The sequence below is a fragment of the Ascaphus truei genome, chromosome 1, assembly GCF_040206685.1.
Source record: "Ascaphus truei isolate aAscTru1 chromosome 1, aAscTru1.hap1, whole genome shotgun sequence".
Taxonomy (NCBI): Eukaryota; Metazoa; Chordata; class Amphibia; order Anura; family Ascaphidae; genus Ascaphus; species Ascaphus truei.
In genome coordinates this window covers 95,445,894-95,467,143 of record NC_134483.1, presented here as the reverse complement: position 1 = coordinate 95,467,143, position 21,250 = coordinate 95,445,894, and the positions used below count along the sequence as shown (strand labels likewise).

The following is a 21,250-nucleotide window of genomic DNA, read 5'->3' as shown; positions in this document are numbered from 1 at the left end:
TGCCCTTGCAGGTGATGCAGAATTTAAGTCAAATGTCCTAGACAAAACTTGGTCCAAAAAGATGCCAATCTTTGATCAGTGTAATTAAAAAGGCATAAATCTTCTAATAATAAAGTTAGAGGAGAAAGCGCATACATACAGTAAAGAGTTATAGAACACTATGGGGTGTGCCGGAAGAAAATGGCAGCATTCGTGTGATTAAAAAAGGAGATACAGGAGAGATCAGATTATAGTCATCAAATGTATAAACCAAGCAGACAATAAATCAAGATTTACTATTAATCTCATGCTTTCAAATGAGGGGACAAAATACACAAACAGCCCTTTTAAGCTCAGAACCCAAATCCACCACTAAATATATATATACAATACCCTTTGCTTGCTTCATTCCAGATAAGATTCCAAGAGACACTGTTTTTAAGTATACCCTTTGCTTGCTTCATTCATTGTAACATCGCCGGAAGAAGAGATCAGTGTATCTCGAAAGCTCGCACAAATAAATAAAAGCATTTCGTTAGCCACAGAACGGTACCATCTATTTATTTTTTGATTATTGAAGCTCGGCTAACACGGTACTGATACCTCTACATGGATATATATATATATATATACACACACATACATATATACACATAATGCCAGCCAATGCCTAAAGACTTTGGAGAATAAGGGAGGTACCGGATGCAGCGGACCGCACCCTCAGTTCTTCGGAGCCTGGCGAGTGAAAGGAATGAGCTACCCTTTGCTCTGTGCCCGTGTGTACAGAAAAGACTGAATATGTCTAGTGAGATGGAGTTTAACTACTACAGACTACCAGGAGGACTCTTGGTGGTAACCGTGGAAGGGAAGAGGTACCTTCGTTGCCTCTGTCCCAAGTGCGACTTCCCAGGTGGCGAACTAGCCGGGGGAGCCCAGTGTGCCTGCTGCGGAGAACGTTTCCTGAAGCCCACGCTGCGGCCTATGGAATTCGCAGAGAAAGATGCGACCGACTCCAATACCTGGGTGGTCGACCTTGCTGCTACCCAGCAACAATCTATATATGTGTGTGTGTTTGTGTGTTTGTGTGTGTGTATTAATAATCAAAAGGAGTGCTAGTATGGAACAAAAGACAAAAAGGCAAAGTGCAACAAAATATCATGGAGGTTAGTGACCCCTTCTTGTGGTTTCCAAGCTCACTCATCCCACCTTTTTAATTGCAGTTCTTGCTAAGCACCTGTGAATGACCAACCTATTAAAGGCAGCGCTCACTCCATTAGAGAGGTTAGGAGAGCTTTTTGCAGGTGCAGCAGGGTTAGGACCGACAGATGGGCCATACTGTGGCATGGTTGTACTGTAGGCTTAAAATACTTTGGCCAAAGAATTTAACTAAATGACCCTTGCTTATGAGAAAATAAACAGATAAGTATTTAACTATATAATATGTCAAGTTAGATGTATCACTGGGCCTTTTTGTCTTTTGTTCTAGACAAAATACACAACTCTGTTATCCAGCCCCTGCTATTTGCAATGCCCTGCAGGCTCTTGTGGCAGCAAAGAAGTTAAGGGACAGTGATATTGGGGAAAAAAAAGAAATGTCATATATAGTATGAGCTAATGGTGAACAAAGATTAGCAAGTGAATAATTAATATATTTGTAAAAATTCTGCCAGAACCTTTTAGTCCTCCTCATCATGGTCTCTAGTGTAGTAATAAGGAGCAGTAACAACATGACATGATCAGTTCTAGATAGTCAGACCACTGTCTGCTTCCCTTTAATGCCAATTAGGCTATTTCAATGTCGTTTTTTTGAGGCCCATTCTGTACTGAACTCATTAACGTATGATAAAAGTGCTTGTAACACAGCTTTCTTTAAAAGAAAAAAAAATAATAATTCTGACTTAGACCCAAGTACTTATTTCCAATATACTATCCTCATTTGAAATGCACTCTAAATTAAGGCTAATCAGAGAGTGTAGATACATCTGAAATGTTACTATGGAAACGCTCCGCAATCCCAGTTACTTAGATAGAGGTCTACTCTTAGCACTGGAGTGAATGGATACAAGGAAATATCACTGCTTCACAATGAACAATTGATGCAATGTACAGCTGCAGATGAAAGCAAGCGTACCAAGATTGTCAAAAATGTCATAACACCAGATGTACATCTGTGAAGTGATTACAAATAACAATACATGCACTTTCTCAAAGTCTTTGGTTTCAAGAAAGGGCCACACTGATTCTCAAGAGAAACTGCCACTTTCTGGGGTTGAGTGTGAAAATGTATCCTAATGTCATCTTTTCAATACTTTCTCTCAATTTCTAGTACAGCCAGAACTAGTTTTCTGGCTACCAGTCTGCCCCCACTGGCAGTAAGCCCTGGTAAGAGACGGCTGCCAGTAATAATCATGGGTTTCCCCCACACCCTGCAGTGCCCTTGAGTGAAAGGGGAGGTGGTGTCAGCTAGGTCTGTAAGGATTATGGAGACACGCCGTTCACGGCGTGCCTCCCACTTACCTGCTGCCTCGCCTGACATCATCCTGACTCGCAGGGACGCCGGAGAGAGGCGCGCGAGCCCCTGCACTGTGCGCGCGCGCACACGTTCTTCTCTCTCTTCTGCCCTCGGATCAGGGCGTGGGGGTGCGCACGCAGCCGCAGGCGCTGCTACACAAAGGCGCTGCCACACGGAGGCGCAACCGCCTCTTAAAGGTACAGGTCCCAAGACTGTTGCTGCTATTGAATGCAGCCAGATTGCTGCCCTTTATGCCTCATCTCCTGGGACTCATAAGGGACCTATCCCTGCTACAGCTGGCTCCTTCTACACACCCCTTTATGGCTGCAATCCTATTGGTTCCTCACTCCCTTATATACCTGCCAAAATCACTGGTTCTTTGGTTGAGCATAGTACCAGTTGTCCTTACCATTCTCTGCCTCCCTAGTTCTATTTTTACTGATCTCCTCGTGTATCAAACCGGCTTCCGCTACGTCTTCCTGCACCTCTGGCATCCCGAACTCGGCACACGGCAATTCGACTCTCCGCATCTCTGGCATCCCGACCCTGGCTTACGGTAAACGACAACGTCCCTCTCTCTAACCCTGGATTTGGCAAACGGCACTCTCTACCAACCGTACCTCTCCTGCCCCGATCCGGAATCCCCGACCAATCTACTTTCAAGACGTGTCCTCGTGGCTGTGGGTGGTGTTCCTACCTTCCCACCTCAGCACCGTGGTCCCGTCTCGTTTGTGGTGAGCACATCCTAACATTATGCTCAACCCAACAAACATGGACCAAGCTGAGGTGGAGCGGACTTTAAATGCCCATTCTGCTCTGTTTACCAGATTAGAGACTTATTTGGAGCAATCCGATAGACGCTTGGATACCATGCAGCAAAGCCTCCACTCTCTTACTCTTCAGGTCCGAACCCTCACTCGGCAATCTCCTCTCGTGGCACCTACTGCACAGCCTAACCCTTTTTCGTTATCTCCGTTCACTCCGGAACCACGTATTCCGCCACCAAGACATTATGCGGGGGATCCTCAAGGATGTCGGGGATTCATTAACCAATGTCTTGTACAATTTAGGCTCTCTCCCTCTCGCTTTGTGTCTTCTGTCTCCAGGGTCGGCTACATCTACTCCCTTCTCACCGACCAGGCACTGGCGTGGGCCTCTCCCATCTGGGAGCAACAGGGGGCGCTCACACAGGACATCGATCTCTTCGTTGAGGAATTCCGAAGAGTTTTTGACACACCAGCACGAAAGTTAACAGCAGCTTCTGCTCTTCACCACATTAACCAGGGAGACCGTTCGGTTGCTGTATATGCGGTGGAATTTCGCACTCTTGCTGCTGAAACAGGTTGGAACGATGACGCCCTATCTTCCGCGTTCTGGCAAGGATTATCGGAGACCCTAAAGGACGAGCTCGCCGCACGAGATCGTCCTACTAACCTAGAGGACTTAATCGCTCTGGCTATTCGGGTGGATCAACGCCTGCTGGAACGTAAATATGAACGTACTCATTATCGTTTAAGGTTCCAAGAACTCTTGCACCCTCCTTCGTGGCTCCGTCACCTTCTTCCGGGGACATTCCTGAACCCATGCAGTTGGGGGGCAACCGACTATCTCCGGCTGAGAAGTTACGTAGACGCACGGCCGGTCTTTGCATGTACTGTGGCAATTCCACTCACGCCGTGTCCCAGTGTCCCCTTAAACCGGGAAACGCCAGCTCCCACTGAGATCCGGGAGAGTTTCATTGGGAATACTGACCCCTTCTTCCATCATCCAAAACATCCTTCCCACCAGGATAGTCTTACCTATAATACTGTCTGGAGAGGGGTTCCACACCCGGGCACGGGCGTTCAATGATTCCGGTTCGGCAGGTAATTTCATTGATGAAACTTTTGCTAGACAGAACAATATCCCTTTTGTCAACAAGGAGACGCCTGTAGGTCTGGAGGCCATCGATGGTCGACCTCTTAAGCCAGCATTTATCACGCTTCAGACAGTACCTCTCCTACTGCAGTTCGTGGACGTCCATACAGAGATCATTACTCTCGATGTCATCCACACGCCCTCTGCTGAGTTGATTTTGGGTCTTCCCTGGCTTCAACTTCATAATCCTCGCATCGACTGGACGGATCGGGAACCGGTTCAGTGGGCTCCTTCTTGTGCCAAGACATGTACCAGGGTTTTCCAGAGGATTGGAGGAGTGTCTACCATATCCGAGAAGATCAACTCCTTACCTTCTGTGTACTGGGATTTCCGTGACGTATTTGACAAAGCACGGTCTGAGGTATTACCGCCGCACCGCCCGTTTGATTGTCCCATTGACTTACTTCCTGGCGCACCTCTTCCCAGGGGAAGATCTTATCCTCTCTCTCTCCCAGAGACAAAGGCTATGAACACCTACATTGCCGAGAACTTGGAGAGGGGTTTCATCAGGAAGTCTTCCTCCCCGGTCGGAGCAGGTTTTTTCTTTGTCAAGAAGAAGGACGGATCTCTCCGTCCATGCATAGACTATCGGGGGTTGAATAATATCACTCGCAAGAATCGCTACCCCCTGCCTTTGATTCCAGAATTATTCGACCGCCTCCAGGGAGCAACCATCTTTTCTAAATTGGATCTGAGAGGTGCCTACAATTTAGTAAGGATACGAGAGGGGGACGAGTGGAAGACTGCTTTCAACACCCATGACGGCCACTACGAGTATCTTGTTATGCCTTTCGGGTTGTGCAATGCACCAGCAGTTTTCCAGGATTTTGTCAACGAGATCTTTCGGGACATTCTCAACACTTTTCTTATTGTTTATTTAGATGACATCCTCATCTTTTCTAAGACCGCTCAAGATCATATTAAACACGTTCAACAAGTACTATTACGTTTACGGGAGAACCATCTTTTTGCTAAATTGGAGAAGTGCCAGTTCCACCTTAAATCCGTGGCATTCTTGGGTTACGTTATCTCGGATTCCGGTTTCAAAATGGATCCGGAGAAACTTAAAGCTATCTTGGAGTGGCCTCTTCCGACTACTCTCAAAGCCGTGCAACGCTTTTTAGGTTTTGCGAATTATTATCGACGGTTCATCCGCAATTTTTCTGATACCGTATCCCCCATAACCGCCCTCACCAAGAAAGGGGCAGATCCGTCATCATGGTCAGTGACCGCTAAAGAAGCGTTTGAGAGTCTCAAGAAGGCTTTTGTGTCTGCTCCCATCCTCACCCACCCAGATCCTGGACTCCCGTTCACCTTGGAGGTAGATGCCTCGGACATTGGGGCCGGGGCTGTTCTGTCCCAGAGAACTTCTCCGTTAGCCAGACTGCATCCCTGTGCTTTTTTTTCTAAGAAATTCTCTTCCGCTGAACAGAATTATGATGTTGGAAATAGGGAGCTTTTGGCGATCAAATTGGCGTTGGAAGAGTGGAGACATTTCTTAGAGGGTACCGAGACACCTATTACCATCCTTACGGACCATAAGAACCTCCTTTACCTGGAGGGGGCACGGCGGTTGAATGCTCGACAAGCCCGCTGGGCTTTGTTTTTTTCACGATTTAATTTTCTTATTTCTTTTATTCCTGGCTCCAAGAACCTTAAGGCGGACGCTTTATCTCGACAATTTCTTGCGGATGACAGGTCCGAGGAACAGCTTGAGTCTATTATCCCCTCTAGTTGTATCCTGTCTGCCAACTCCTTTGAGGTCATGAGCAAAATTCAGTCGGAACAGTCACAGACTCCGAGGGGACTCAAGGTTCCGGAGGGAAGACTCTACACGGCATCTCAACACCGCAGGAAGGTTCTCGAGTGGTGTCATTCGTCTAAATCAGCAGGACACCCAGGGATACAGAAGACCAACGATCTAGTTCAACGTACCTTCTGGTGGCCAGAGAGGGCTAAAGACGTAGAGGAGTTTGTCAAAGCATGTAGCATTTGCGCTCGTAACAAAGTACCTCGTGTCAGACCCGCTGGTCTACTCCTTCCATTACCCATTCCAGATCGCCCCTGGAGTCATATCTCTATGGATTTCATTGTGGAACTTCCAGAATCCAAAGGGAAGAATACTATTTTAGTGGTCATCGCTCGATTTTCCAAGCAGACGCACCTTGTTCCTTTGAGGGGTCTTCCAAATTCCCCCAGGCTGGCAGATGTGTTTATTCAGGAGATTTTTCGCCTTCACGGAGTTCCTTCTACCATTGTCTCTGACCGGGGCTCGCAATTCGTGTCAAAATTTTGGCGTGCCTTTTCCAAAAGGTTGGGAATCGCTCTTCACTTCTCCTCAGGATACCATCCACAGACCAATGGGCAAACGGAGAGAGTCAATCAAAGCTTAGAACAATATCTCCGATGCTTCATCACGGATACTCAGGAGGACTGGGTGGATCTACTTCCTTGGGCCGAGTTTGTCTTGAACTCTCTCCGCAACGACTCTACCCAAGAATCTCCGTTCTTTATAAATTATGGATTCCATCCTTCCCGGTTACCCTTCTCTTCACTACCATCTGGGGTGCCAGCAGTGGACAAACACGTCTCTCACCTAAAGGTTTTGTGGTCTAAGATACAGGAGAACTTGAGGGTAGCTACAGGGAGACAGAAACTCCAAGCAGATCGCCTTCGACGACAAGTGCCGGAGTTCGTTCCAGGTGACACGGTGTGGCTTTCATCTAGGAATATCCGGTTGAAGGTTCCTACCATGAAGCTTGCTCCCAAGTTCCTCGGTCCCTTTCCCGTGGTTAGGAGGATTAACCCTGTGGCTTACGAACTACGCCTTCCACCTTCTATGAAGATTTCACCAGTTTTTCATGTATCTTTACTCAAACCAGTGTTTCGCAGCCCTCGCTTTTCCAAGAAAACTTCTTCTCCACCTCCGATTATGATTTCGGGTCAACAGGAGTACGAGGTCCAGTTTGTCCTGGATTCAAGAAAGTCCAGAGGAGGAGTACAATACCTGGTTCACTGGAGGGGGTTCGGTCCAGAGGAACGTTCTTGGATTCCTTACCGGGATCTTCACGCACCTCAACTTCTACGGGCTTTTCATCGAAAAAACCCTTCCAAGCCTTATCATGGTCGCCCGGAGGTCGCCCCTGAAGGGGGGGGTACTGTAAGGATTATGGAGACACGCCGTTCACGGCGTGCCTCCCACTTACCTGCTGCCTCGCCTGAAATCATCCTGACTCGCAGGGACGCCGGAGAGAGGCGCGCGAGCCCCTGCACTGTGCGCGCGCGCACACGTTCTTCTCTCTCTTCTGCCCTCGGATCAGGGCGTGGGGGTGCGCACGCAGCCGCAGGCGCTGCTACACAGAGGCGCGGCCACACGGAGGCGCAACCGCCTCTTAAAGGTACAGGTCCCAAGACTGTTGCTGCTATTGAATGCAGCCAGATTGCTGCCCTTTATGCCTCATCTCCTGGGACTCATAAGGGACCTATCCCTGCTACAGCTGGCTCCTTCTACACACCCCTTTATGGCTGCAATCCTATTGGTTCCTCACTCCCTTATATACCTGCCAAAATCACTGGTTCTTTGGTTGAGCATAGTACCAGTTGTCCTTACCATTCTCTGCCTCCCTAGTTCTATTTTTACTGATCTCCTCATGTATCAAACCGGCTTCCGCTACGTCTTCCTGCACCTCTGGCATCCCGAACTCGGCACACGGCAATTCGACTCTCCGCATCTCTGGCATCCCGACCCTGGCTTACGGTAAACGACAACGTCCCTCTCTCTAACCCTGGATTTGGCAAACGGCACTCTCTACCAACCGTACCTCTCCTGCCCCGATCCGGAATCCCCGACCAATCTACTTTCAAGACGTGTCCTCGTGGCTGTGGGTGGTGTTCCTACCTTCCCACCTCAGCACCGTGGTCCCGTCTCGTTTGTGGTGAGCACATCCTAACATTATGCTCAACCCAACAAACATGGACCAAGCTGAGGTGGAGCGGACTTTAAATGCCCATTCTGCTCTGTTTACCAGATTAGAGACTTATTTGGAGCAATCCGATAGACGCTTGGATACCATGCAGCAAAGCCTCCACTCTCTTACTCTTCAGGTCCGAACCCTCACTCGGCAATCTCCTCTCGTGGCACCTACTGCACAGCCTAACCCTTTTTCGTTATCTCCGTTCACTCCGGAACCACGTATTCCGCCACCAAGACATTATGCGGGGGATCCTCAAGGATGTCGGGGATTCATTAACCAATGTCTTGTACAATTTAGGCTCTCTCCCTCTCGCTTTGTGTCTTCTGTCTCCAGGGTCGGCTACATCTACTCCCTTCTCACCGACCAGGCACTGGCGTGGGCCTCTCCCATCTGGGAGCAACAGGGGGCGCTCACACAGGACATCGATCTCTTCGTTGAGGAATTCCGAAGAGTTTTTGACACACCAGCACGAAAGTTAACAGCAGCTTCTGCTCTTCACCACATTAACCAGGGAGACCGTTCGGTTGCTGTATATGCGGTGGAATTTCGCACTCTTGCTGCTGAAACAGGTTGGAACGATGACGCCCTATCTTCCGCGTTCTGGCAAGGATTATCGGAGACCCTAAAGGACGAGCTCGCCGCACGAGATCGTCCTACTAACCTAGAGGACTTAATCGCTCTGGCTATTCGGGTGGATCAACGCCTGCTGGAACGTAAATATGAACGTACTCATTATCGTTTAAGGTTCCAAGAACTCTTGCACCCTCCTTCGTGGCTCCGTCACCTTCTTCCGGGGACATTCCTGAACCCATGCAGTTGGGGGGCAACCGACTATCTCCGGCTGAGAAGTTACGTAGACGCACGGCCGGTCTTTGCATGTACTGTGGCAATTCCACTCACGCCGTGTCCCAGTGTCCCCTTAAACCGGGAAACGCCAGCTCCCACTGAGATCCGGGAGAGTTTCATTGGGAATACTGACCCCTTCTTCCATCATCCAAAACATCCTTCCCACCAGGATAGTCTTACCTATAATACTGTCTGGAGAGGGGTTCCACACCCGGGCACGGGCGTTCAATGATTCCGGTTCGGCAGGTAATTTCATTGATGAAACTTTTGCTAGACAGAACAATATCCCTTTTGTCAACAAGGAGACGCCTGTAGGTCTGGAGGCCATCGATGGTCGACCTCTTAAGCCAGCATTTATCACGCTTCAGACAGTACCTCTCCTACTGCAGTTCGTGGACGTCCATACAGAGATCATTACTCTCGATGTCATCCACACGCCCTCTGCTGAGTTGATTTTGGGTCTTCCCTGGCTTCAACTTCATAATCCTCGCATCGACTGGACGGATCGGGAACCGGTTCAGTGGGCTCCTTCTTGTGCCAAGACATGTACCAGGGTTTTCCAGAGGATTGGAGGAGTGTCTACCATATCCGAGAAGATCAACTCCTTACCTTCTGTGTACTGGGATTTCCGTGACGTATTTGACAAAGCACGGTCTGAGGTATTACCGCCGCACCGCCCGTTTGATTGTCCCATTGACTTACTTCCTGGCGCACCTCTTCCCAGGGGAAGATCTTATCCTCTCTCTCTCCCAGAGACAAAGGCTATGAACACCTACATTGCCGAGAACTTGGAGAGGGGTTTCATCAGGAAGTCTTCCTCCCCGGTCGGAGCAGGTTTTTTCTTTGTCAAGAAGAAGGACGGATCTCTCCGTCCATGCATAGACTATCGGGGGTTGAATAATATCACTCGCAAGAATCGCTACCCCCTGCCTTTGATTCCAGAATTATTCGACCGCCTCCAGGGAGCAACCATCTTTTCTAAATTGGATCTGAGAGGTGCCTACAATTTAGTAAGGATAGGAGAGGGGGACGAGTGGAAGACTGCTTTCAACACCCATGACGGCCACTACGAGTATCTTGTTATGCCTTTCGGGTTGTGCAATGCACCAGCAGTTTTCCAGGATTTTGTCAACGAGATCTTTCGGGACATTCTCAACACTTTTCTTATTGTTTATTTAGATGACATCCTCATCTTTTCTAAGACCGCTCAAGATCATATTAAACACGTTCAACAAGTACTATTACGTTTACGGGAGAACCATCTTTTTGCTAAATTGGAGAAGTGCCAGTTCCACCTTAAATCCGTGGCATTCTTGGGTTACGTTATCTCGGATTCCGGTTTCAAAATGGATCCGGAGAAACTTAAAGCTATCTTGGAGTGGCCTCTTCCGACTACTCTCAAAGCCGTGCAACGCTTTTTAGGTTTTGCGAATTATTATCGACGGTTCATCCGCAATTTTTCTGATACCGTATCCCCCATAACCGCCCTCACCAAGAAAGGGGCAGATCCGTCATCATGGTCAGTGACCGCTAAAGAAGCGTTTGAGAGTCTCAAGAAGGCTTTTGTGTCTGCTCCCATCCTCACCCACCCAGATCCTGGACTCCCGTTCACCTTGGAGGTAGATGCCTCGGACATTGGGGCCGGGGCTGTTCTGTCCCAGAGAACTTCTCCGTTAGCCAGACTGCATCCCTGTGCTTTTTTTTCTAAGAAATTCTCTTCCGCTGAACAGAATTATGATGTTGGAAATAGGGAGCTTTTGGCGATCAAATTGGCGTTGGAAGAGTGGAGACATTTCTTAGAGGGTACCGAGACACCTATTACCATCCTTACGGACCATAAGAACCTCCTTTACCTGGAGGGGGCACGGCGGTTGAATGCTCGACAAGCCCGCTGGGCTTTGTTTTTTTCACGATTTAATTTTCTTATTTCTTTTATTCCTGGCTCCAAGAACCTTAAGGCGGACGCTTTATCTCGACAATTTCTTGCGGATGACAGGTCCGAGGAACAGCTTGAGTCTATTATCCCCTCTAGTTGTATCCTGTCTGCCAACTCCTTTGAGGTCATGAGCAAAATTCAGTCGGAACAGTCACAGACTCCGAGGGGACTCAAGGTTCCGGAGGGAAGACTCTACACGGCATCTCAACACCGCAGGAAGGTTCTCGAGTGGTGTCATTCGTCTAAATCAGCAGGACACCCAGGGATACAGAAGACCAACGATCTAGTTCAACGTACCTTCTGGTGGCCAGAGAGGGCTAAAGACGTAGAGGAGTTTGTCAAAGCATGTAGCATTTGCGCTCGTAACAAAGTACCTCGTGTCAGACCCGCTGGTCTACTCCTTCCATTACCCATTCCAGATCGCCCCTGGAGTCATATCTCTATGGATTTCATTGTGGAACTTCCAGAATCCAAAGGGAAGAATACTATTTTAGTGGTCATCGATCGATTTTCCAAGCAGACGCACCTTGTTCCTTTGAGGGGTCTTCCAAATTCCCCCAGGCTGGCAGATGTGTTTATTCAGGAGATTTTTCGCCTTCACGGAGTTCCTTCTACCATTGTCTCTGACCGGGGCTCGCAATTCGTGTCAAAATTTTGGCGTGCCTTTTCCAAAAGGTTGGGAATCGCTCTTCACTTCTCCTCAGGATACCATCCACAGACCAATGGGCAAACGGAGAGAGTCAATCAAAGCTTAGAACAATATCTCCGATGCTTCATCACGGATACTCAGGAGGACTGGGTGGATCTACTTCCTTGGGCCGAGTTTGTCTTGAACTCTCTCCGCAACGACTCTACCCAAGAATCTCCGTTCTTTATAAATTATGGATTCCATCCTTCCCGGTTACCCTTCTCTTCACTACCATCTGGGGTGCCAGCAGTGGACAAACACGTCTCTCACCTAAAGGTTTTGTGGTCTAAGATACAGGAGAACTTGAGGGTAGCTACAGGGAGACAGAAACTCCAAGCAGATCGCCTTCGACGACAAGTGCCGGAGTTCGTTCCAGGTGACACGGTGTGGCTTTCATCTAGGAATATCCGGTTGAAGGTTCCTACCATGAAGCTTGCTCCCAAGTTCCTCGGTCCCTTTCCCGTGGTTAGGAGGATTAACCCTGTGGCTTACGAACTACGCCTTCCACCTTCTATGAAGATTTCACCAGTTTTTCATGTATCTTTACTCAAACCAGTGTTTCGCAGCCCTCGCTTTTCCAAGAAAACTTCTTCTCCACCTCCGATTATGATTTCGGGTCAACAGGAGTACGAGGTCCAGTTTGTCCTGGATTCAAGAAAGTCCAGAGGAGGAGTACAATACCTGGTTCACTGGAGGGGGTTCGGTCCAGAGGAACGTTCTTGGATTCCTTACCGGGATCTTCACGCACCTCAACTTCTACGGGCTTTTCATCGAAAAAACCCTTCCAAGCCTTATCATGGTCGCCCGGAGGTCGCCCCTGAAGGGGGGGGTACTGTAAGGATTATGGAGACACGCCGTTCACGGCGTGCCTCCCACTTACCTGCTGCCTCGCCTGAAATCATCCTGACTCGCAGGGACGCCGGAGAGAGGCGCGCGAGCCCCTGCACTGTGCGCGCGCGCACACGTTCTTCTCTCTCTTCTGCCCTCGGATCAGGGCGTGGGGGTGCGCACGCAGCCGCAGGCGCTGCTACACAGAGGCGCGGCCACACGGAGGCGCAACCGCCTCTTAAAGGTACAGGTCCCAAGACTGTTGCTGCTATTGAATGCAGCCAGATTGCTGCCCTTTATGCCTCATCTCCTGGGACTCATAAGGGACCTATCCCTGCTACAGCTGGCTCCTTCTACACACCCCTTTATGGCTGCAATCCTATTGGTTCCTCACTCCCTTATATACCTGCCAAAATCACTGGTTCTTTGGTTGAGCATAGTACCAGTTGTCCTTACCATTCTCTGCCTCCCTAGTTCTATTTTTACTGATCTCCTCATGTATCAAACCGGCTTCCGCTACGTCTTCCTGCACCTCTGGCATCCCGAACTCGGCACACGGCAATTCGACTCTCCGCATCTCTGGCATCCCGACCCTGGCTTACGGTAAACGACAACGTCCCTCTCTCTAACCCTGGATTTGGCAAACGGCACTCTCTACCAACCGTACCTCTCCTGCCCCGATCCGGAATCCCCGACCAATCTACTTTCAAGACGTGTCCTCGTGGCTGTGGGTGATGTTCCTACCTTCCCACCTCAGCACCGTGGTCCCGTCTCGTTTGTGGTGAGCACATCCTAACAAGGTCTGAGTATATCCAATCTTGGATCAGACCTGGTGCCCTCCTCCTGGCTGTACTTAAGGGTGATTGCCACCCAAATTTAGTAGTGCGTCTCCCCATTTGAGAGAGGCAGGTCACACAGCAGAGTGCCTCATATTGGGGCCTTCTCTGTTCTCTCGGGGGAGAGTGAGTGTGGACATTTCCCCTGCCTCTGCTACAGGGGCAGGGAAGAGCAAGGACAGCTGCAGGGGCCCTTGACCTGTTGTGGTTGTACAGGGACCATCCTACAGCTGGGTAGCCGATCCAGACACTGCATTTGGAGGCAACTGCCGTGTTACTGTGCTGGTACAGAGAGAATAAACCGTTTCTGTTCAATATACCTCCGACCTGGTGTATGATCTTACTGGGGGGAGAAGTAACCGTTTCTACCGCAGGAGATCGCCTCCATTCAACTGGAGCCGCTGCACTGCTAGAGAACCACGTGGGTAATGTACCCCAGAAACCTGATCCTGAGTCCCCACAACCATCGTCGGACAGCTCAGCTCTCCTGTTACCAACAGGTATCATGCACCACACTACCTGTAATGGCAGAATCTCCCGTATGGTGAGGGAAACACTGTTACACTAGTTTACAGCATCCTTCAAGATTAAGAACATACAGTATGCATTCAATCCATGGCAATGTCTTGTATAGCGCACACACAGAGCGAACCCTGCTCTTATGCCCTTTTTAAAAACTCCAAAAAGGTGGAGCAGAGAATCAATCGGGGTTCGGAAAGGTGATTTCAAAGAGCCAAGTTGTGAGCCGTTTTCTGAACGCGGGGTAGTCTTCAATGTTTCTGATGGATATGGGGAGGGCATTCCACTCCCTAGCTCCCTGTACCGAAGGGACACAACAAGCTTGTCTAAATATGTTCACCCAATGCATGTTCATCTCTATGAAAATAATGAATTACACATGTATAAACTGAAATCACACATCCATCATTTTGGTTCAAGTAGCACACAACTTACAAATTAAACCATTAATATTCGGGTGCTGATGAGCATACCTTAAATATTCATAATGTGTATGAAAATATGAATGCAATTAAGTGCTAACAAAAAGGGCATTGAATGTAGGACCAAAATAAGTAAAAGCAGGGTAGTGTAACTATACTTAATCGAGATTTTAGGAAAGAGTTTACCAGTGTTAAAGCAGTTACAGTATGTCCTTCTTGTGTATTTTTGTATTGTTTTGTAATATCATTTAAACCATAGAGAATAGGGGGGCTCAGAGTAAATTATTTCTTGGAAACTCCTGTTCATGCGCAGTTTGACAGCGATTTCCTGGAGCACAGGAAAATGAAAAGGTCTGTGTCACTGTCACGAAGCCAATTAGGGATGGGAACATCACTGTGACAATCGTCCTTCCGCTCATTGGACGCCACTGGCCAGCTCCTACTATTGCCACCTTCCCTGATGAATATCTCTTGAAGTATACATTTTTGCTGCAACCACCTACAACAGGGGTGGGCAACTCCAGTCCTCAAGGGCCACCAACAGGTCATATTTTCAGGATATCCATGCTTCAGGAAAAGGAGATCGAAATGACTGCCGCTCCACTGGGTGAAAAAGTATCAGGAACTCACTAGATGATTGAAGGTAAAAAGTTCTTTATTAGCCTATATAAAAATAGACATAGAACAGAACTCCTCCCACGCGTTTCACGCCCACTGTGGCACTTTGTCAAGGAGTGTGCACTGAGAAGTGAAAGTGCAATAAATACCTGCCCCAAAATAGTAAACCAGCTGCTGTCAACTGGCATATAACACCATACCAAAAGATATAATGTTAAGAATCACAGCTAACATGACAGCGCAAACTGGAAAAGTAAGAAAGAGAAAGAAGAGAAAAAAAGGAAAAAAGAGAGAAGGAGACATAAAAGAAGAAAGGAAAAAAAGAAATATACATGTGCATAGTAAACAGAAGTATAATGAACTATATGAAATATACTTCTGTTTACTATGCACATGTATATTTCTTTTTGGTTACATTAAAAGAACAGGGTTAAACAGTCAATTCACAGACATTTCATTGACAGGTAGAGTAGGAAAATTGGATACAGGGGATAAAGGGCTTGTGATTTTCCGATTGAAATAGAGCAGCTTTAACATCACTTTAACATCACCAAACAGCAGCCGAACGGCAGCAAATGGCTCACACCCTTTGGCTGCGCCAAAGGCTGTCCACCTTTGGGGCAACGCAGATGTACACTGGGGTGGTTGATTTTCAATGCAGCTGTAAACAAAAAGTTCTATGTGTCCTCTTGGCTCATTAACATTCCAGTGGGTGGGGTTGACGTTCCACAAAGTACAAGAAAATGATAGCCCTTAGCACACAGGTCCTGTGCAGAGGGGAGCAGCTCTTGGGGAGACCCATCAGGCTGTCTGCCTTTGGGGCAATGCAGATGTACACTGGGGTGGTTAATAGCAGTATGCCACATATTATGCCACATATTATGCCACTTTGCTGTTGTGCCTGTGGAAGTAGATGGCACAAAAAAATTATCTGCATGGACCAGGATGTCACTCACGAGTAAGTTGATCTTAAAAGTTCAGAAATTATGCTTCGGCTGCCTCAGTTTTGCAAAAGTTGGGGGTACAGATTTGGCCTTGCAGTGTCCAAAAACATTCTAAAAAACTATTTTTAAATGTAGTTTGTTCCTTTAATATTTAGCTTTCGGGATTTTGGCTAAAACATGTTAACAAGACAGAGATTAAACACAATCTAAATAAGTAAATATATTTCACATAAAAAAATATTTATAACAAAGTTTTTGAGTACTAGAACAGGGATAAACAGGTACACATTGAGTTTCTCTAATTCGCTATCCACTAGTAGTAAGGGCTTCTGCAGTAAAAAAAACAAAAAACAATAGAGCTCAAATATTTACACATTATTTACTTAATATAACTTATATCTGACCCATTTACCAGGCATTAACCTGTGACTGACTAGAGTTAAGTAGTACTACTAGTGAGTGACCCTTTCAGTGTGTACATGTCTCTGTTTGTAGTATATGAAAGTAGCAAAACATGTGACATTTAATATATATATATATATATATATATATATATATATCGAAAGCTTGCACAAATAAAAGCATTTAGTTACCCACAGAATGGTATCGTCTATTCGTTTTGAGATATATATATATATCTCAAAAACGAATAGACGATACCATTCTGTGGGTACTGTAACTAAATGCTTTTATTTGTGCGAGCTTTCGAGATACACTGATCTCTTCTTCCGGCGGTGTTACAATGGATAAAGCAAGAAAGGTTTCTACTTAAAAACAGTGCATCCTGGAATGTATCTGACCGCGGTGGCAGCAGAAGAGGAGGACTCACACTAGAGGAACCATTTCTATCAGCCGATCCTGTTAGAAATGGTTCCTATAGTCTGTGTCCTCCTCTTCTGCCGCCACCGCCGCCCGCCGTCCTCCTCCTCTGCTGCTCAGCGCCACCGAAGCCAGGATATGAAAGGGTTAATATACTTTTTGGCTATTAATAGCCAACACGACCACAAGATCTCCAATTTCCCCTGAGGAAGTTACACTCCAAGTCATGAAAAAATGAAAATGTGTGGTGCTTCTAAGAAAAACCTTTATGAATATGAATATTAATTTCATTTACACAAACTAGGTGGGGGTCCTGTGTACCCCGTTATGTAGCTGTATCTGCATGCTGGCTCCATTAAATATATTTTTTTAAGGGTCAAACCTCTCCTTGGCTTAATTACTCTTTTTTGCCCTTCCTGAGCAACGGTGCCTGTTTTTTCTCTGTTCTTCACGTTTACACTTTAAGTCATGAAACGCATAGGGTGGAGCCTATTCTGTCCATCAGCATTGAGGTGGAGTCACTGACGGGGTAGCGACGCCATCGAGGGAGGCATCTGAAGGAGTCGCGGCTGCGAGGAGAGGAGTGAGACGCCGACCTCAGCTACCAAACGCCAAGCTCCAGGAACTCAGGCTGTGGACGGCAACTTTGTATCTAGCGGCAAGACCTGACACATTGTAAGTGTATTTCTTTGGTCTTTCGCTTTTATTAAATTGTCGCCAAAGTTATTAAACTGTACCACACTATATTTGTCTCATTTATACATGTGTGAAACATTTGTGTGAAACATTTGCGTGAAACGCAGTGAGGAACAGCATTGGAGATCGTGTTAGGAACCGCGTGGGATTCGTGGATCTAGCTACACGATCGTGGGTTAAAGAACAGTTTATATCCACTGCCTGTGATCTTTGTGCATGCTGTAAGAAGGCAATGAAACCGTGCAGAGGTTTTTGCTGAATTAGTATACTGCGCAATGGTCTTTTTCTTCTCTTGTTTCCGTAGGAGTATCATTTGAAGTGATCTATTAGGACTTCTACCCAGGATTTGTATATGGTCTGATTACAAACATTGGGACTGGTATCATTTCCATATTGCGCCGGGGAACTGTTTCTCATTTCTGTAATTTGTGCTGGCACAAATCAGTGTATACACTTTCCCCCACACCCTGGGAGATATGACGGCTAACGTGTATGTTGTTCGTAACCTGCGGCTCACAAGAGGCCTGGGCCTCCGCTGCTGGGAGCCTGGGGTGTGCCTGATCCTTCAGATGACAGCACCTCCAGCTGTACGGGATCCTACTATGTGGAATAACCCCATTAAAGGACCCCATGCAATAAAACACACACCGGTAAAAGTAACAGTTTACTGCGTGCATAGAATAACAATAATACCAGTCCCACCAAATAGGCCACGCATGGCCATGCCCTCCAACACACTGTCCACACCTGGTACACAGTCCCCAAAGTTCCTAGGGGCCCTTGGGCACCCAACCATCCTGGTGTCCACAGTAGTCACCCACCCAAGTGTGCTGCCACACTAGAGTGTGTACTGTTGGTGCACTTGTCAAGGTGAGGTACCTGCCGGGTGCTCTGGCACCCGGTAACGCTACAATGTAAGGACAGGATCCACTGATCCAGCAACGGTTGTGATCAGCGACGAGTCTGCCTCCGCGTTGGGTGGTGTCCAGCTGAGGGTCCCGCACTGAAGAGAGTCTCTCATTGGTAGCTGATGGTCTGGTCCCAGACCACCGGAGGCTAGGATGCAGCCGCATCCTGGCTGTGTCCTTCACACTGGTATTACAGGGGCAAAGTCCCTAACTGATGGGCCTGTCCCTGCAGCAACCACAAGCTGAGGTGAGTCAGGGCCTAGCTGGTGCCTAAGAAGGGGGGGGGGGTCCTCTGGCCTAGTGTAAGGGCCACTGACACCCTGCACATGCACACCCACACTTCTGCTGTCCCAGCTCCAACTGGTGTGCTCCTAACGTGTGCAAAGTATCTAATTTCCCTTACCAAGGGAATACTAGCACCCTATTGGCTCTCTGCCGGCACCTGACTAGCTGCCCCTGTGCATTGTGGGGTTTGTAGTCCCTGTGGAGCCCTGTTCCTTCAATGGCCACCTCATGTGCCTATCACTGCGCATGCACGGCATGCGCAATCGAATCCAAGATGGCGGAACCGTGCTACGGTACCCGCCCATGCCTCCGGTGACCGGGTCGCCCGCTACAGGCTGTAGCAACCCGCCGCAACACTCCCCCGCCATAGAGGAGGTACGCGGGACGCAGGGGGGCACCCTGTTATATGAATATTACACATTTCAAGCAATTACACTGGAAACAAAACATTGCTGCACTTATCAGCGAGTAACCTTTTCCTCAGAGACTTAACTGTGTCTTTATTTCCCGTGTTCTCCAGGTTGCAAAACAAAACTGTCAGCGTGGCAATAACACAGTTATTTATTACATTTTAAAGCAGAATTTCTGGTGGCACTTTTTTGTTTTAATATATGCAGGACTTGATTACCTTTAATGAAAACGAATTACCCAAGCTGGCAATCGACCCATTCTCCTGCGATCAGTCAGCGTATATCCTGCGATCAGTCAGCGTATATATCCTGCTCTCTGGGTTCACCTAATGGCCGCCTTTCAATCAATGGAATGTAACAGCTACAACGTAACCAAAGGTAAGGATGCTTAGCATATTACCACTAAATAAAAATGGCATTACAAAAAAATGCAGTAGGTATTATCTAATGGGCAAACAAACAATAAAACGAACCCCCTACAAGCGCTGACCTACGCCAATAACAAATGTGATATAAACAAAAGTGAATATACGTGAACATTAACCACTTAAGTGAATTGTAGAAAGAAAGCTGCCAAGGGGAGCTACATAAAACAGATGATTCCAAACCTGTTGAACAAATATACAAATACAAAATAAGTGTCCCCAGCGCTAATGATAAAGTCCAAGATACCGTCGTCCAATTAGACAGTCTTAGATAAGAGACTTCTCTGGATAGGTAGATGGAAAGTTCCAGACGGGTAGGAGTGTCCTAAGGGTTAACTCCACATAGGGGCCTGTGCTTTAACATACTGCGCAATTGGTGTGTCCTCTTGTTTCTGTAATTTCAGAATCACTGTGGAGTTAACCCTTAGGACACCCCTACCCGTCTGGAACTTTCCTGTTATTCCATCTACCTATCCAGAGAAGTCTCTTATCTAAGACTGTCTAATTGGACTACGGTATCTTGGACTTTATCATTAGCGCCGGGGACACTTATTTTGTATTTGTATAGGTATTATCTAATACTACAGAATGGATTTATTAAAAAAAAAAATATATATATATATATATATATATATATATATATATATATATATATACAAATGTAAATACAACTGTATGCTCATCTGCATGTCTTAGGCAGGTCTGCAACCCCGCCTTTCACCATTATCCCCCAGCACACAGCACTTCCACTGCAGCAAGGGATTCTGGGAAATGACAGGCAAATGAGCACTTTTTGCTTCAAAAACCATTTTTAACATGGTTCCCTATAGGCTTAAGCTTACTGCATGGTCACAGCTTTGAGCACAGCCAGGGTTAAGGTGCATAGCCAGAAAACCCACCCACAGACAGCTGGTTCGACCTTAATGGGTCTCATCAGTGTGGGGTTGGTTAACTGGGTATGCAAAGAAGCTAAAGGAACCATGTTAAAAATGGTTTTTGAAGCAAAAAGTGCTCATTTGCCTGTCATTTCCCAGAATCCCTTGCTGCAGTGGAAGTGCTGTGTGCTGGGGGATAATGGTGAAAGATGGGGTTGCAGACCCGCCTAAGACATGCAGCTGAGCATACAGTTGTATTTACATTTGCATATTTGCTTTGCTGTGGAGGGTTTTTGTCACTTTTTTTACTCACCATAACTTAACTCAGTATGGTAAACCCCATCCTTTAGCTTCTTTGCATACCCAGTTAACCAACCCCACACTGATGAGACCCATTAAGGTTGAAACAGCTGTTATCGCTTCTCGGCCTTTTGGCTAAGATCAAGTGTAGTGTCTGTCCTGTGAAGGATGGCACTGGTTGCACCACTTGGTCTGGTCATGGGCTGAGGCCGCGGATGCAAAGTAGCCCGGGCTTTTTAATCTTGCACCCCAGGCCTGGATAACCTGGTGGAGTATCACTTGCTGCACTGTGGTTGGTCGTTTTGGCGTCCGGCCTCCACTTACGAGCACTTGATCTGCACAGATTTTTTTGCACCGTCCCCTATTTTTCCCGCACTTTGGCCCCCCTTATTGCCTTCCGCTGAGGGGACAAGCCAATTATTTTTGTCACCGCCTGGCCTTGCAAAGGGCCAGGCGTGCACTTGTGCACACCCTTTTTGTGTTGTACGTTTGAGCACCTCCTGCACTGCATTG

General features: G+C 47.4%; 1 protein-coding gene and 1 non-coding gene across 5 annotated transcripts in view; one reads left to right on the top strand and one right to left on the bottom strand.

Moving 5' to 3' along the window:
• Positions 1 to 21,250, bottom strand: part of RASGRF2 (Ras protein specific guanine nucleotide releasing factor 2) — a 331,487-nt gene that overhangs the window by 258,470 nt on the left and 51,767 nt on the right. The window lies entirely within an intron of this gene.
• LOC142473183 (U2 spliceosomal RNA) lies at positions 20,853 to 21,041 on the top strand. Its single transcript, XR_012790002.1, has one exon. It is a non-coding gene; the product is annotated as a U2 spliceosomal RNA (small nuclear RNA).